Source organism: Camellia sinensis, chromosome 14 (assembly GCF_055761805.1).
Source record: "Camellia sinensis isolate YWXY chromosome 14, ASM5576180v1, whole genome shotgun sequence".
Lineage (NCBI taxonomy): Eukaryota > Viridiplantae > Streptophyta > Magnoliopsida > Ericales > Theaceae > Camellia > Camellia sinensis.
This window is the reverse complement of record NC_138974.1, coordinates 85,642,037-85,659,158: the sequence shown is the minus strand read 5'-3', so window position 1 is coordinate 85,659,158 and position 17,122 is coordinate 85,642,037. Positions and strand designations below refer to the sequence as shown.

The window sequence follows — 17,122 nt, the reverse complement described above, 5'->3', positions numbered from 1 at the left end:
GTATTTAGGTAGCTCAGTCAACGCCCTTGCCCAATTTGGTACTCAGATAAAAAGGGACCGAGCTACCCGTCGTCCATACTCCGGCCTTTATCTTGGCCCATTACGCGGCCCAGCTCCCAAAGAAGACTCTTCTTAGCTCTGCCCAATTTGTTTACAAATTACCCTCTCATATATGAAACATATTATATAAAATTACTTTGTGTTATATATATAAAAAATATTATACAAATTAGTACTATATATTATACAAATGTATGATAACTAGTTAGAATATTATTCAATCATTCAATCCGTCAAAAACCACCTAAATCATAATTTATAAATCCACTAATCTGCTATTTAATTTATAATTTTTACTTTCACACTGCTCGGACATACCCTATTTGTGAGTTCAAACAAAGAACCATCCAGCAAGTGGAGAGAGAAGAGTGTGGAATATACCAGTGAGTGACTCGAGTAGCTGAGAAGCTCTTTTACATATTATCTCATCCTCAGCCAATGCAATGCAAGCCCCATTAGCAACAACTATGGCCTCTAATACAACACTTCCACCTCAAACTCTTCTCTACCCACTACTCCTCTCAAACCCTAAAAATTCACTTCTCCGCCGGCCCTCAAACTTACCCGCCAATCCCTCTCTCTCTCCGCCACTCCTAAACCTCTCTCCACCCTCGTCGCCGCCACTAAGAAAGCCGTCGCCGTCCTCAAGGGCACCACCAATGTTGAAGGCATTGTAACCCTCACTCAAGAAGACAATGGTCCCTTGTCTTTCTAACCGTTCACCTCTCTAATTCCAATGAATAATATATTTATGTAATTGAATTGAAAGTGCGAATTGTGAAATGGGTATTTGTTTAATTGAATTGAAAGTGAGAATTGTGAAATGGGTATTTGTTTAATTGAATTGAAAGTGTGAATTATGAAATGGGTATTTGTGTAATTGATTGAAAGTGCGAATTGTGAAATGGGTATTTGTTTAATTGATTTGAAAGTGTGAATTGTGAAATGGGTATTTGTTTAATTGAATTGAAAGTGTGAATTGTGAAATGGGTATTGTTTTTGCGTAGGTTGGATTTGATCATATTTGAGGCTTGAAACCAGTTGAAATGTTGGTCATTACTGTAATAATGATAATTTTTATTTGATTTTAGTTTTTGTTGTTTGGTGTATAATTTTGATTTTTGCTCTCAATTGTTATGTGGTGATAGGACCACACTTTAACCCTAATGGTATGACACACGGTGCTCCTGAAGATAAAATCAGTCTTGTGGGTGACCTGGGAACATAATTGCTAATGCTGATGGTAATTACATTTTCACTAATTTCTTAAAAAAGTTGTTTGTGTCATCTGTGATACCCATTTTTTATGTTCCTTGGCATAATTCAGGAGTGGCAGAGGCACCATTGTAGATAACCAGGTATTGCTTATATTTAATTTTTGCTTGTGCAGACTCAGCAGAATTTTTTTAGGATTTGGCATTTTCTGTTGGGCTGAGATGTGCAGATGCCACTTACTGGACCTAATGCTGTCATCGGCAGGGCCCTTGTGGTTCATGTGCTTGAGGATGACCTTGGAAAGGGTAAAGTTCATGTTCATTGTCTTGAGCTTTACTTACTATTTTTTGCTATCTTTATCATTGAACTAATTTTTGTTAGCCAAAAAAAAAAAAAAAAGTGTAAAAACATTTCCTTCATTTGTTATTATTGGTATTTTGTACATTCTCAATCTCTTTTTGTTATCCATTTGTAGGTGGTCACGAACTTAGCCTTTCCACTGGCAATGCAGGCGGTAGGTGGATGATTGGCATGTGGTATGCAAATATACTAACTTCATATTTCTTTGACTTATTTCTTGTCTTGGGCTGTTTTGAGAGATATTCACCTTATGTTTGATTTTATGCTTAAGTGATTATCCTAGCTATGAGTAAACTTATGAACTGAACCAAAGTCATTGTAGCATGGGGGAAAAGTGGTGGTATGACATTTAAAAAAGAGGTGGGGTTAAGAGTTTATTTTGTCATGTGTTAAGGTGAAAAAGAAACAAAGGGATAATTACATGGACCTCCCTTGAGATATTTTACAATTACAAGGGACTTCCCTTGTGGTTTTTTACAATTACAATCTCCTTTGTCAAAGTTGCTAGCTGGTATGGAAAGTGTACTACAGTTTTACCCGTAACAACCCCTATTAATGAACCGCCGTGAGCTACAAGATGTAGGGAAGGGTTATAGCGATCCCGGTTTTGACCTAACTCTTGTGATGTTCCGGACTCGGGTTTACTGCCTTTGTATTGCTGTGTATCTCCTTCTTCCCTTGTATATTTTTGAAATTGGTTTTTGGGTGGTTGTGGGTGTGTTTAGAACAAGTGGGTTACTTAGTTTTCAGACCTTGTGTTGCCTAGATTTTTGGTCTTCCATTCGAGCGACCATTATTGAGCTTGAGCGGGATATGTAAATTTTGGTCCTCCGCTCGAGCGGGAATTGCAAACCTTGTACTTTGCACGTCTGCAAAAGTGTTGGAGGAGTGTCTTTCATGCTCGAGCGGCGTTTCTTACGCTCGAGCGGGTGGGCGCTCGAGCGTCCTTTCTTGAGTTCAAGCAGTTGGTCTGTCGTCTGCAAAAGTTTTGGAGGTGTGTGTTCCACGCTTGAGCGGGTCTCTTCTTGCGCTCGAGCGGAACAAAATTTTGTGTCTGACGCTCGAGCGTCAAACTCTCTGCTCGAGTGGACTGCGCGTATATCAGATCGCGAAAAACACTTTTTATATCACTTTTTCATATATTTTCACCCAAAACCCTAAGGTTGAGAGTTTTTCTCTCTAAAACTCACGTTCTCTCTACATTTTTAATCTCTACACCCTTGTGCTTTTATTAAAAAGGTAGAACTCCTCAGGCTCTTTACTTTGATCCGAGTAGAAGTTGGTTTCGTTACTTTTGAAGTTCCATCCTTGCTTGGCTCGTCTTCTTTCTTTGAGGTAGGGACATTCTACACCTTAATATGGTTTTTAACCTAGGTATTTGTTGTTTTGTATAAATGGTGAAATTTGGGAGGATTTGAATAAAGTTAGGGTTTGAATTCAAAATTGAAAGAGGGGTTTTCCATGTTGTTTTTACAAAATGACTACGAGACTTGTATATAAGATTCTCTAGTGTTAAAATGATGAAATTTAGCCTTTGGGTTGATATTTGAAGAAAGGGAAAATTTGCCCTAATTTGAGTTGGATAACCAAATTTTATAAATAATGAAATTGATATGGGAAATGTGAAATTGGAAGGTTATGTGAATGAATGGTGTAGTTGGATTTGTTAAATCACTCACCTATGAAAATTTGATAAATTATCTGTTTAAAAGATTGTGCATCTGTTTAGAAATATCTGTTTTGGGCTATCAATGGAAGATAGCTATTAGGGGTGTCCGCGGTTCAGTTTGGGACGGTTTGCGGTTCGGTTTGGACCCGCCCGTATCTATGCGGTTTGGGGAAAATTCAACCCGCAACCGCCCGCAATGCGGTTTGCGGTTTGTGCGGATAGGGTTCGCTGTTGTGTGGACGGTTGCGGGCGGTTTGCGGATTGAACTTTTTTTCAAAAATTATTTTTAAACCCTTTTTTTTCCTCCCATTTTGTCAATCTTTATTTTGGACATTTTTCCTCATATTTTATAAAATGCTCCAACATTAATAATTAATGAATTAAAACTTATAAAAAAACTTACAAAATAAAAAACACAACAAATTCAATTCGAAACCTAAACAAATCACCCATAATCTACATTCATCATTAACTTACATTCATCCTACATTCATCATTCATAACCCAATTAAAAAAAATCTTACATTGAAAATTCTACATTCATCATTCCTAACCCAAATACAAAAAAAAAAGAAAAAAGAAAAAAGAAAATAATTCTTCATTAACTTACATTCATCCAAAATGCAAAAAATAAAAAATAAAAATTCATTAACTTACATTCATCCAAAACCAAAATGCAATAAAAAAAAAAAAAATTGTTGTTAAACTTCAATCAATAAAAACCCATGAAATAAAATAAAAACATTTCAATTCCAATCCTTCATTCACATGTTGTCAAACTTCATTCACATCCAATCCAGCTTTCACAAATTCGAATTCGAATTCCAATTCCATGCATTTGGTTGATGAACCCTACACAAAAACAAATTGAAAAAAATATAAACTTTAATCTTCAATTATACTAAAAAATGAAAAGATAAACAAATGTCTATATATTTCAACTCAATATAGTAAGAAAATGTATTGAGTATATGAAAAAATTACCAATGATCAAATGGATATTAGAGATCAATTATAGCATCAACATTATAGGTTGAAGTTGAAGATGAGCTTGACTCCAAAGTACCTAATTAGGAATCAACAAGAGAAGATTAATAAAACTTACATTAGAAAATGAACAATAGAAATAAAAATGAAGATAAATAAATTCTCATTTACCCAAGTCATATTGCTCAAATTCCTCCACATCATCCATCGCCTTTCAAAGAGAAATTGGAAGGTCGCTTCGAAGCCAATTTTGAGTACATACAAGAGCTTCAACAATAGAAGGTGAGAGTGAACTACGAAATAGGTCAAGAATACGCCCTCCCGTACTAAAAGCCGACTTTGATGCAACGGTAGAAATAGGCATGGCCAACACATCCTTTGCAAGTTGTGATAACACCCTATATTTGGTTGCATTCACCTTCCACAAAATCTCAAATGTTTGATTCTTTGCAAAATGTTCAACCTCGGATAAATATTGTTCCAATTCCGACTTAGATTCACTAGTGCATCGCCCCTCCAAATAGGAATTAAATTGGGAGTCAACTAAAGAATAAAGATCATCATCATCATCACCTTCCATCATATTCACAACTTCACTCACACTTGGAAGTTTCTCATTTGAAGGATAAAGTGTGACATAATGGCTATACAAACGACTCAAACAACTCTTGACCTTGTCTACTATCTCTTTCACCTTCCTATTATCTCCAAGAAATAAATTGGAAAAACAAAACTCCAAGTATGTCATTTTTTTGGTAGGATCAAGAACCACTGCAACATACAACAACAAATTGATTTGACTTCCATCCCCCCAATACTTGCTAAACTTTAGCTTCATAGTCTTTGCCATTGAGCTCAAAGTATCATCCTCCTCCAAAATTAATTGGTTAATTTTGCTTTCAATAACAGACATCTCTTTGTAAAAAGCATTGGAAGTAACAAAGAGAGACCCTGAAAATTTCTTAGTTGCAACATAAAATAATTTTAGAAACCTCAAAAAAATTCTACACTTTTTCCTATCCAATTCATTCGGACTTCTTTTTATGCCACCATCAACATCCATGAAATAAGGTTCAAAGTTGGAATCCACAAACTTCAATCGATTAAAAGCCTTCTCATACTTTTCAGCGGCCTCTAACATCAAATAGGTAGAGTTCCACCTCGTTGGTACCTAGGCATACAAGAGCTTTTGAATCAAGTTTGAGTGTGGCCGCACATTTTTGAAAAACATCATGCCTTTGAGGAGAAGACCTTACATATCTCACCGCAAGTCTAATGTTGGCAATAGAATCATCCATTTCTTTCAACCCATCACTCACAACGAGATTAAGAATATGTGCACAACAACGCATATGAATAAACTCATGTTGCAAAATAGTCTCATTCCAATCTTTGGTTATCGTTTTCAAGTATTGAATGGTAAGATTATTAGAACTAGCATTATCAACTGTTAAGGTGAATATGCTATTAATGTTCCACTCAATCAAACATGACTCAATTTTTCGACCCAATGTTTCTCCTTTGTGATCCTCAACTTGTTGAAAATTTATGATTCTTTTTTGAAATTTCCAGTTATCATCAATGAAATGAGCAGTCAAACATATGTAACACAAATTCTGAATAGATGTCCAAGTGTCCATAGTAAAGCAAATTTTACGACCCTTCATGGCCTTCTTTAACTTATCCCTTTCATTCTTGAATATGTTGAGCACTTCTCTAGATATGGTTTGACGAGAGGGAATTGGTATGAATTTGGGTTGCATGACATTACAAAATCTTCTAAACCCAACACCCTCCACAAATCTAAATGGTAACTCATCAATGACCACCATCTCCGCAAGAGCCCTTTTACAAGTATCAAAATTAAAAATTGTTGCTACAACCTCAACACCCTCTTCATTTTGTTTCGGTTTAAGATTTAATGTTTGTTGACCATCTGTATCCCTATTTGGATATTCTTTACAATTGGGTATATGACTCCTCAAATTGCTAGTCCCATGAAGTCTAGAGTTAGCCATATACTCTTTCTTACAATATTTACATACGTTTCTATGCTTCCCATCAGTCTCTATAACCTTGTCAAAATGATCCCAAACTGTGGATGGTGTTCTTCCCTCTCCGCCCTCACTCTTTCCCTTTGGGGGTCTAGGAGGCTTAGGTTCAGGTTAGGTTCGGGTTCGACTAAGAGGGGATTCATTTGAGAATTAGAGGATTCCGGAGGTACAGGATTGATTGCGGGAGATTGAATACTATCCTCCATTTAAACTGGATTACAAAAATAGTCACATATTCAATTTTAATTCAATCAAACAGATTAATTCAACAGATTTAATCAAAAATTAATTCAACAGATTTAATCAAACTGAATTAATCTATCACAGTCACTAGTTTTTGATTAAAATTCAGTTTCTGATTAAAATTCCCTAAAACTCAATATATATGTAAATCACAAATTAATGTTACAAATAAAACTCATAAATAGAATAAACCCAAAAAATCAGTGATAGTATACAAAAACAGTCACAGATTAATTCAATAGATTTAATCAAAAATTAATTCCAAAAAACAAATTTATTTTTCATAACAGATTGAATTCCAAAAAAAACATCTGATTCAAATTCAATACAGATTCAACACATTTTAATTTTAATTTTCATAACAGATTCATCACAGATTTAATTCAATCCAATACCATAGATTTAATTCAATCCAATACCACAGATTTAATTCCAAAAACACAGATCTGTTGCAACAAACAAAAAATAAGTAAATAAACACAGACAGATCTATGAACTGATCCAATTTATACAGATCCAATAAATAAATAAACACAGATCCAAAACCAGAGAGTAAGAGACATTCCAAACAGATAAACAAAAATTAAATAACAAATTAAACAGATTTATGAACTGATTTCAATACAGATAAATTACACAGACAGATTTAAATCAAAAAAACTGTTGCTTAAATAAAAAATTAAATCAAAGATACATTCCAAACAAACAAACATAGACAGAGATCGGGGCAAGAGAGAGAGAGAGAGGCTTACCTGTGAGAGAGAGTCGATCGGTGTAGATGCAAAACCAGAGAGTAAGAGACTGTGAGATGAGAGAGTGAGAGAGATGAGATAGTGAAGGTGACAGATCAGAGAGAGATAGATCTCATATGTTAAAAAAAACACCAAAGATTGGGGAGAGAGAGACATAGACAGAGATCAAAGAGAGGGGCTTTACCTGTGTGCGATGAGGTCGATCGATCGGTCGATCTTGTAAGAGAGAGACTCGATCACTGAGTGTGCAGATGAAAATCACGAGTGAGAGTGAGAGAGAGACAGAGAGGAGGAGAGGAGTAGGAGATACAGTTCTGATGAGTGAGTGAGTGAGTTTGATTAGATTAGGGTTTTTCTTATTTTGAACGATCAGATTTGAAGGGGAAAAAAAGTGGTTATTTTGAACGGTCAGATCAGATTAAAAAAAAAAAGAGTTTTATGCTGGCGGGTTGGGCGGGTGCGGGTCAAACACGCAACCCGTCCGCAATCCGAAATTTACATAAAATCCAAACTGCACCCTACCCTAATGTGTTTGCGAAACCGCTCATACATGCGCGGTTCGGATCGGGTAGGGCGGTTTGGGCGGTTCGGATGACCTTATGCCCAGCCCTAATAGCTATGATTGTTGTAAAAATTGCATGAGGATTAGGTAAATTGAAACCTGTAATTTAAATTGTGTCGTTGAATATGACAGTTGTGATTGAGACATTAAATATGTGTGTGGATGGTCATTGTATATGACGATATTTTAATACATTGTACATGTATAATTGTTTGGGAGAAGAAAGGGGAAGTACTCCACTGTTTGGGAGGAGATAGGGGATGAACTCCATTTAAAACTAAGTTGGCCGGAGTGTCCAAGGTGAAAGTCCAGAAATCTTGTATATATATATGGGTGCCGGTTCCCTCGGATGAGAGTTTCATAAAATGGCAAAATAGAAGTGTTGGAGTGATGAATGTATTGAATTGTGAACCATTGAGTTGTAGTCTCATTTTGGTTGATTAGATAATAATGAACTTGGTTAATGGATTAACTCGAAATGAATGAATGAAAATGGATTGAGATATGGTCATCTATATTGAATGGTTAAGGGAAGAATGTATGTTGATCATGATTATGAAACATTTATTTGACACTTATATCTTAGTTAAGCCTCATATACTATGTTAGTTTATCTCAACTGGACTTTGGCTTACCCTACTTGGGAAAACATTTTCAGGTACTGGTGACATGCCACCTCCAAGGACATAGCTTGAGAGGATGGAGGGCTGAAGGCTCCATTTTTGTTATATTTGTGCTTAAATGTTTATTTAAGCCTAGGGTTTAACTTGTATAGAGCTTAGGACTCTTTCTTTTGTTGTAACCAATTGATATTTTGGAAAGATATAAGCCCGTAAAACATTTATTTTGTTATCGTTAATTTGAACTACATGCTGTAGATTCAGAATGAATGTTTATGAATGTATAATGCATGTAATTCCCTTTTGTAATAGAAACTCTAATGAATGAAGTAGATCATTTTATTATGTTCATAGATCTTATGGAATGGACTGTTGTATTATATTTTAGGGGCGTGACAACTTGGTATTAGAGCGTAACGGGTTTGAATACTTTGGATACGTGAGAAGTGGTTAGTACCATAACGGGTTTGCCTTGCTTGTTAGAGGCTTAAGTATGGATGTTATGTACTTATATGATAACATTCTTATGTGATTGTATGGGTATGAGATTCGGTTCCTGAGATGTTGATTGGGTCTACGGGTTTCTATAAGTCCTATTAGAAGAGCACTTGATCACTGTTGTTTTTAATTGGAACTCTAGCAACGCCGCGAGACAATCACTATCTAGGGAGGAAATTCGTATGTGTTTATGTGATTACATACTTATGTGAAGTGAATTACTGTGGTCCATCGTATTAGGACATGAGTGAATTAGCTTCGGCATATTTGTAAATGTGCTAATGTTTATTGTTACTTTTATTAGGATGTCGGAACGTGGTCGTGGTGGTAGGCGTGGTAGGCCTAGGAGGCATGAGGTGCCTATACCGGATGATATTCCGGCACAGGAGGAGGGAGTTGGTTACGCCAATGTGGCCGAGCCAGTAGGTCAACAGGCTATGGGCGTCTTAGCCCGCGAAATGGCCAGAGCTTTGAGGGAATCCATGGACATTCTCAGGATTGAGAATCAAGTCCAGGCCCAAGTAGCTGAAGCAGGGCCATTCTTTCTAAAGAGGGAGTTTTTCCGGTCGAATTCGGACGAGTTTTGGGGAGATCCCAAGGAGCTACTGAAGGCTGATGAGTGACTAGAACAGATGATGAAAACATTTGAGATGCTCGACATCGAAGACAGAGGTTTAAGAATGACCTTAGTGTCCTCCTAGTTGAATCGGGACGCAGGTCAGTGGTGGAAGCATGCGCGGGGGTGCATTGGAGGGACTTGGGAGGCCTTTGTAGATGCTTTCCAGGACAAGTACTTACCTACTACAGTACGGGAGAAGTTGAGGGATTAATTCTCCAAATTGGTGCAGCTCAATACACCAGTGGCTGAGTCCGAGACTGCTTTTATTAGTTTGTTGAGGTTTGCATCGGAGTTAGTGGCGACCAAGGAGCGTCGGTGTTTGGAGTTTGAGAAAAGGTTGAGGACCGGGCTCATGTTTAGAGTGGCCGGATCTCTGATTAGGGACTATGGGCGCCTTGTGGAAGCTACAACCCGTCTTTAGACCATTATGCATGCGGAGGAAGAGAGAATGGGGGGCTCCAAGAGGAGTTAGGATGGTTAGGGGGACAGTAAGAACATAGGGGTTCTAATCCTTAACAGTCCTAGGGAGCGCATTCGAGGTCTACCTTTCCAGTGCCGAGTTCGGGTTCTAGGAGAGGTGGTCAGGGAGACTTCACTTGTTTCAAATATAGCCAGTTGGGCCACAAGTCTCTAGCTTGCCCACAGAGGGGAGGAGGGCAGCGAACAGTTACATCTTCGGCTCGTTCTCAGAGCCAGAGTCAGGGCAGAGGCCAGCCATTTACTTGTTATTAGTGTGGGCAAGCAGGGCACTTGAAGAGGTTTTGTCCACAGTTGGGTGGCACACTTGGTGCGTCTGGTTCGAGACAGACACAGAGTCACTAACCTGCACAGTTAACACAGCCCTCGAGGGCCAATCATGGAGCCTCATTGGCTTAGTTAGTGCAACAGTCTTATGCTTTGAGGAGTGAGCATGTAGATCAGAGGCCAACAGGGCGTGTGTATGTTGTTACCACGCCAGACCTTGTACCGGCTCCATCTGTTGTGAGAAGTACCTACTTGTTTTGCAATTCAGTTGCTAGTGTATTGATTAATACATGTGCATCCCATTCCTTTATATCTTCTACATTTGCATCAATTTTGGGATTGTAGTTGGCACAGTTAGCATCTTCTATTTGTGTAGAGTCACCTATTAGTGGTGAGGTTATCTTGAAACAGAGGTGTCGGGGTTGTGACATAGAAGTCACCAGTCGTCGACTCTCTTTTACATTTGTTTTACTTGATATGACTAGTTTTGATGCTATTTTGGGTATGGATTGATTATCGTAATACCGGACTGTTATAGATTGTTACCGCTAGAGGGTTACTGTATGTACCTTAAGCGGAGATTGTTTTTATTTCTTGGGGGACCGGGTGAATAAGGTCTTATCCCTGGTATATGATTCGCGTGGGCGGAGTGAACTTAGTTGTCTTCTTGTTAGCTTTCAGAGTGGTGAGTGTGATGAAATTTGGGTTGAGTTGCCAAGGGTGGTTTGTGAGTATCCAGATGTCTTTTCCGAGGATCTTACTAATTTACCACCTCACCGAGAGATAGAGTTCTCTATTGATTTAGTGCGTGGCACAACACCAATTTCTATGGCACTATATTGGTTTGCACCAGCTGAGTTGAGTGAGTTGAAGATTCAATTCTAGGAATTGTTAGATAAGGGTTTTATCCGCCGTAGTACATCACATTGGGGAGCACCGACTCTTTTTGCTAAGAAGAAAGATGGAGCGTTGCGACGTTGCATAGATTATCGAAAGTTGAATCGGGTTACGGTTAAGAACAAATATCCGATGCCACGTATAGATGACCTGTTTGATTAGTTGAAAGGGTCTTGTTCTTTTTCTAAGATAGACTTGAGATTGAGTTATCATCAGTTGAAGGTAAGGGAGGAAGATATCCCAAAGACAGCATTCCGTACACGGTATGGCTATTATGAGTTTCTTGTGATGCCTTTTGGGCTAACCAATGCCTCGGTTATGTTTATGGATTTGATGAACCGAATCTTCCGAGAGTTCTTAGATCGTTTTGTGGTCGTCTTCGTGGAGGATATCTTGATTTACTAACCCTCTGAGGAGGAGCACGAAGAACGCTTGTGAGTGGTGCTTGAGTTGCTTAGAGCCCATAAACTGTATGCTAAGTTTGGGAAGTGTGAGTTTTGGCTGAAAGAGGTTAAGTTCTTAGGTCATTGGTATTCGGGGAAGGGGTGACTGTAGATTCATCCAAAATTGAGGCAGTGCAAGATTAGACACAGCCTAAGAATGCCTTTAAGATCCGTAGTTTTTTGGGGTTAGCCGAGTATTACCGTTGGTTTGTGAAGGACTTCTTGAGATTATCTTTACCTTTGACTAGGATGACGAGGAAAGTGATCAAATTTGTGTGGAGTAAGACTTATGAAAAGTCATTCCAAGAACTTAAGGTTAGACTTACCACCTCTCCAGTCTTGATTATTCCAAAGAGGAGTTTAGGTTATTCAGTGTATTGTGATGCGTCACGAGAAAGTTTGTGTTGTGTATTGATACAAGAGGGGAAAGTAGTAGCTTATGGCACACGACAGTTGAAAACCCACGAGAGGAACTATCCTACTCACGGCTTAGAGTTGGCAGCAGTGATATTTGCTTTAAAGATTTGGAGGCACTATCTGTATAGTGAGAGATTTGAGGTATTTTTCGATCACAAGAGTCTGAAGTATCTGTTTGCACAGAAAGACTTGAATCTGAGATAGAGAAGGTGGATGGAGTTTATAGAAGATTATGATTTTGAGTTGCATTACCATCCTGGAAAGGCCAATGTTGTGGCCGGTGCCTTGAGTAGGGAATCAATTAGCAGTGTGGCTTGTATTGCCATCCGAGAATGGGAAATATTGGGTACTCTAGGGGAGTTTAATCTACATCTGAGGAGTCCATTGAATCTGCGGCTTTGTTTTCAGTAATCGCACAACCCACACTTGTGAACCGAGTGTTGAAAGCGCAAAAGGGTGACCTAGAGGTAGAATCCCTTTAAGAGAAGATCTCCAGTGAGAAAGTAGAAAGAGGCTTGACTATGTATTCCGACCAGAGTGTAAGATACCGTAACCATTTGTTTGTGCCGGAGTCTTGCCAAGAGGAAGTACTCAGAGAGTTTCATCATTCACGTCTTGCGGTGCATCTGGGAGGCACAAAGATGTATCATCACCTGAGTTGCCAGTTTTGGTGGAGGGATATGAAGAAGGATGTAGCCGTGTTTGTATCGAAGTGCCTTACTTGTCAGCAAGTGAAAGCCAAGCATCAGAGACCAGCGGGTTTGTTACAACCCCTACCTATAGTCGAGTGGAAGTGGGAGCATGTCACGATAGATTTTGTTGTGGGCCTCCCGAGGACTCAATAGGGTAGTGATGCCATTTGGGTGGTAGTTGACCAGTTGACCAAATTAGCACATTTTATTCCAATACGCGTGAGTGATTTGGTAGACTATCTTGCCGACTTGTATATTAAGGACATAGTGAGGTTGCACAAGGTCCCTGTGACGATTGTTTCTGATAGAGATCTGCATTTCATAGCTCGGTTGTGGCAGAGCTTACAGAGTGCCGTAGGCACTAGATTAACCTTTAACACTGCGTATCATTCTTAGACTGATGGGCAGTCTGAGCGTACTATTCAGATTGTTGAGGATATGCTTCGAGGTTATGTACTTGATTTCAAGGGGTAGTGGGAGAGGCACTTGCCCTTGGTGGAGTTTGTCTACAATAACAGTTGCCAATCGAGTATCGACATGGCACTATTTGAGACCTTGTATGGTCGACCTTGTAGATCTCCAGTGTGCTGGGCCGAGGTGGGTGATGCACCTCTGTTGGGTCTAGAGTTGGTTCGGGAAACGACGGAGAAAGTGGCACTTATTCGTAAGAGATTGGCTGCAGCCTAAAGCCGCCAAAAGAGTTATGCCGACCGTAGGAGAAGACCATTGTCCTTTGAAGTGGGTGATCATGTCTTTTTGAAAATATCACCTAAGCGGGGTTTGATGAGATTTGGGAAGAGTGAGAAGTTATCCTCTCAGTTTATTGGCCCTTTTGAGATCCTTGAGCGGATTACCGTTGGTGTAGCCGCCATACCTTTTTGGAGTACATGACGTATTTCATATTAGCATGCTTCGATAGTATGAGTCAGAGCCATCGTACGTGTTGGATTGGACCGACTTAGAGGTAGAAGAGGATGCCTCGTATGAGGAGAGACCGGTGAGAGTCTTGGATAGACGGGACCAAGTCTTGCAGGGCAAGACAATTCCCTTAGTTAAAGTATTGTGGAAACATCACGAGGTCGAGGAAGCAACTTGAGAGCGTGAATTGGAAGTCCGTGAGAAATATCTAGACTTATTTGTTGATGTTTGAGTATATGTTGAGATTTTAGCTTTGTTTATGAACTGTGAAAACATTGTATATGTTGAATATGTTTTGAAAACGTAAGTTTAATTTGAACATTGTATATGTTGTTTAAGTTGTGAAAATGCAAATTTGTCGTAAACATTGAATATGTTTTGGATATATGAGGCATATGTATTGAAATTGGTTAAAATTTTGTGGAATTCATATTGGTAACATATGCTGAGAGATATATTGTGAATCTGTTCTCTTGTGAAGGGATTGAATGATCGGTAAATGAGTCATGGCGTTGAGTATTGATTTGTAATCATTTTGAGAATTGCCTAAAGTTGATTCTGAAACTCAATTTGTAAATTTTGAGGACAAAATTCTTTAAAAGGGGAAGGTTATAGCGATCCTGGTTTTGACCCGATTCTTGTGATGTTCCGGACTTGGGTTTAGTGCCTTTGTATTGTTGTGTATCTCATTCTTCCCTGGTATACCTTTGAAATTAGTCTTTGGGTGGTTGTGGATGTGTTTGGAATGGGTGGGTTACTTAGTTTTCAAACCTTATGTTGCCTAGATTTTTGGTCTTCTGCTTGAGCGGCCATTATTAAGCTCGAGCGGGATATGTAAATTTTGATCCTCTGCTCAAGCGGACCTTCTTGCGCTCGAGCGGGAATTGCAAACGTGCAGTACTTTGCACGTCTGCAAAAGTGCTGGAGGAGTGTCTTTTACGCTCGAGCGGCGTTTCCTATGCTCGAGCGGGTGGGCGCTCGAGCGTCCTTTCTTGAGCTTGAGCAGTTGGTTTGTCGTCTGCAAAAGTTTTGGAGGTGTGTATTCTATGCTCGAGCGAGCCTCTTCTTGCGCTTGAGTGGAACAAAAGTTTGTGTCTGACGCTCGAGCGTCAAACTCTCCGCTCGAGCAGACTGCGCGTATATCAAATCGCGAAAAACACTTTTTGCATCACTTTTTCATATCTTTTCACCCAAAACCCTAAGGTTGAGAGTTTTTCTCTCTAAAACTCACATTCTCTCTACATTTTGACCTAGATCCTTTGATCTCTACACTCTTGTGCCTTCATTAAAAAGGTAGAACTCCTCAGGCTTTTCACTTTGATCCGAGTAGAAGTTGGTTTCGTTACTTTTGAAGTTCCATCCTTTCTTGGCTCGTCTTCTTTCTTTGAGGTAGGGACATTCTACACCTTAATATAGTTTTTAACCTAGGTATTTGTTATTTTGTATAAATGGTGGAATGTGGGAGGATTTGAATAAAGTTAGGGTTTGAATTCAAAATTGAAAGAGGGGTTTTCCATGTTGTTTTTACAAAATGACTACGAGACTTGTATATGAGATTCTCTAGTATTAAAATGATGAAATTTAGCCTTTGGGTTGATATTTGAAGAAATGAAAAATTTGCCCTAATTTGAGTTGGATAACCAAATTTTATAAATAATGAAATTGATATGGAAAATGTGAAATTGGAAGGTTATGTGAATGAATGGTGTAGTTGGATTTATTAAATCACTCACATATGGAAATTTGATAAATTATCTGTTTAAAAGATTGTGTATCTTTATAGAAATATCTGTTTTGGGCTATCGGTGGAGGATAGCTATGATTGTTGTAGAAATTGCATGATCATTAGGTAAATTGAAACCTATAATTTAAATTGTGTCGTTGAATATGACAGTTGTGATTGAGACATTAAATATGTGTGTGGATGGTCATTGTATATGACGATATTTTAATACATTGTATATTTATAATTGTTTGGGAGAAGAAATGGGATGTACTCCACTGTTTGGGAGGAGATAGGAGATGGACTCCATTTAAAACTAAGTAGGCCGGAGTGTCCAAGGTGAAAGTCTAGAAATCTTGTATATATAAATGGGTGCCGGTTCTCTCGGATGAGAGTTTCATAAAATGGCAAAATAGAAGTGTAGGAGTGATGAATGTATTGAATTGTAAACCATTGAGTTGTAGTCTCATTTTGGTTGATTAGATAATAATGAACTTGGTTAATGGATTAACTCGAAATGAATGAATGAAAATGGATTGAGATATGGTCATCTATATTGAATGGTTAAGGGAAGAATGTATGTTGATCATGATTATGAAATATTTATTTGACACTTATATCTTAGTTAAGCCTCATATACTAAGTTTATCTCTACTGGGCTTTGGCTTACTTTACTTGGGAAAACATTTTCAGGTACTGGTGACATGCCATCTCCAAAGACATAGCTTGGGAGGATTGAGGGCTAAAGGCTCCATTTTTGTTATATTTGTGCTTAAATGTTTATTCAAGTCAAGAGTTTAACTTGTATAGAACTTAGTACTCTTTCTTTTGTTGTGACCAAGTGATATCTTGGAAAGAAGTAAGTCTGTAGGGTATTTATTTTGTTATTGTTAATTTGAACTACATACTATAGGTTCAGAATGAATGTTTATAAATGTATAATGAATGGAATTTCCTTTTGTCATAGAAACTCTGATGAATGAAGTAGATCATTTTATTATGTTCATAGATCTTATGGAATGGACTGTTGTATTATATTTTAGGGGCATGACACTTCACCTGGTGAATAAGGGCATCATGCAAGGAAGAAACTGGTAGAGGGGTAGTCAGGATTGTTAACCTAATAGTAGGGGTATGGGTTTGGGTAGTTATCGCATAAGTTGTGCTAAGAGGAAGTAAGGGTGGTGTAGGGAATTTGGCTTGGGAGATCACAGTTCATGCGTGTCAAAAGCAGGTTATTTGGGGGTAAAATACAATAGTGTGTAGGCTGTTTTTGGGACAGAGGGTTTGGGTGGTCCTCTTATATGTTTAAAGCACATTTGAAGAAGAAAAGTAGTACAACGGAGAGGATTTATAAGCTTAAGCAAGTCTTGAGAAACCTGCTGGGAGCTAATTGCACTTGTGTTGACGTGGCTTTAAGATTGAGCCACAAGCTAGAATGATGGCTCAAGGTTCCCCTCGTTCACCACAAAAGAAGACCCCTGTTGGATTAAAACAGTTTCTCGGTGTCCAATCATTGACCGCCTTGACTTTGTGCTTTCATTTATGAGAGAGAGGTTATTGAGCCTAATAGATCCAAAAAAATGGTCAGGTGTTGAACACTGGGCATTGTTTTGTAGGGCGCGTGAAATCCACACAAGTTTTGCTGC

The 17,122-nt window shown here is 38.5% G+C and overlaps 1 long non-coding RNA gene across 5 annotated transcripts; it reads left to right on the top strand.

Annotated features, from left to right (window-relative positions):
* The first annotated feature begins 373 nt into the window (after positions 1-373).
* Positions 374-16,330, top strand: LOC145806694 (uncharacterized). Of its 5 annotated transcripts, none has more exons than XR_014350127.1 (5): positions 374-758; positions 1,068-1,108; positions 1,209-1,580; positions 1,751-1,811; positions 16,167-16,330. It is a non-coding gene; the product is annotated as an uncharacterized LOC145806694 (long non-coding RNA). The 5 variants fall into 5 exon arrangements; XR_014350128.1 differs by lacking the exon at positions 1,068-1,108 and having other exon boundaries at positions 1,209-1,303; positions 1,388-1,580; positions 16,167-16,329; XR_014350125.1 differs by having other exon boundaries at positions 1,068-1,580.
* Positions 16,331-17,122: the final 792 nt, after the last annotated feature.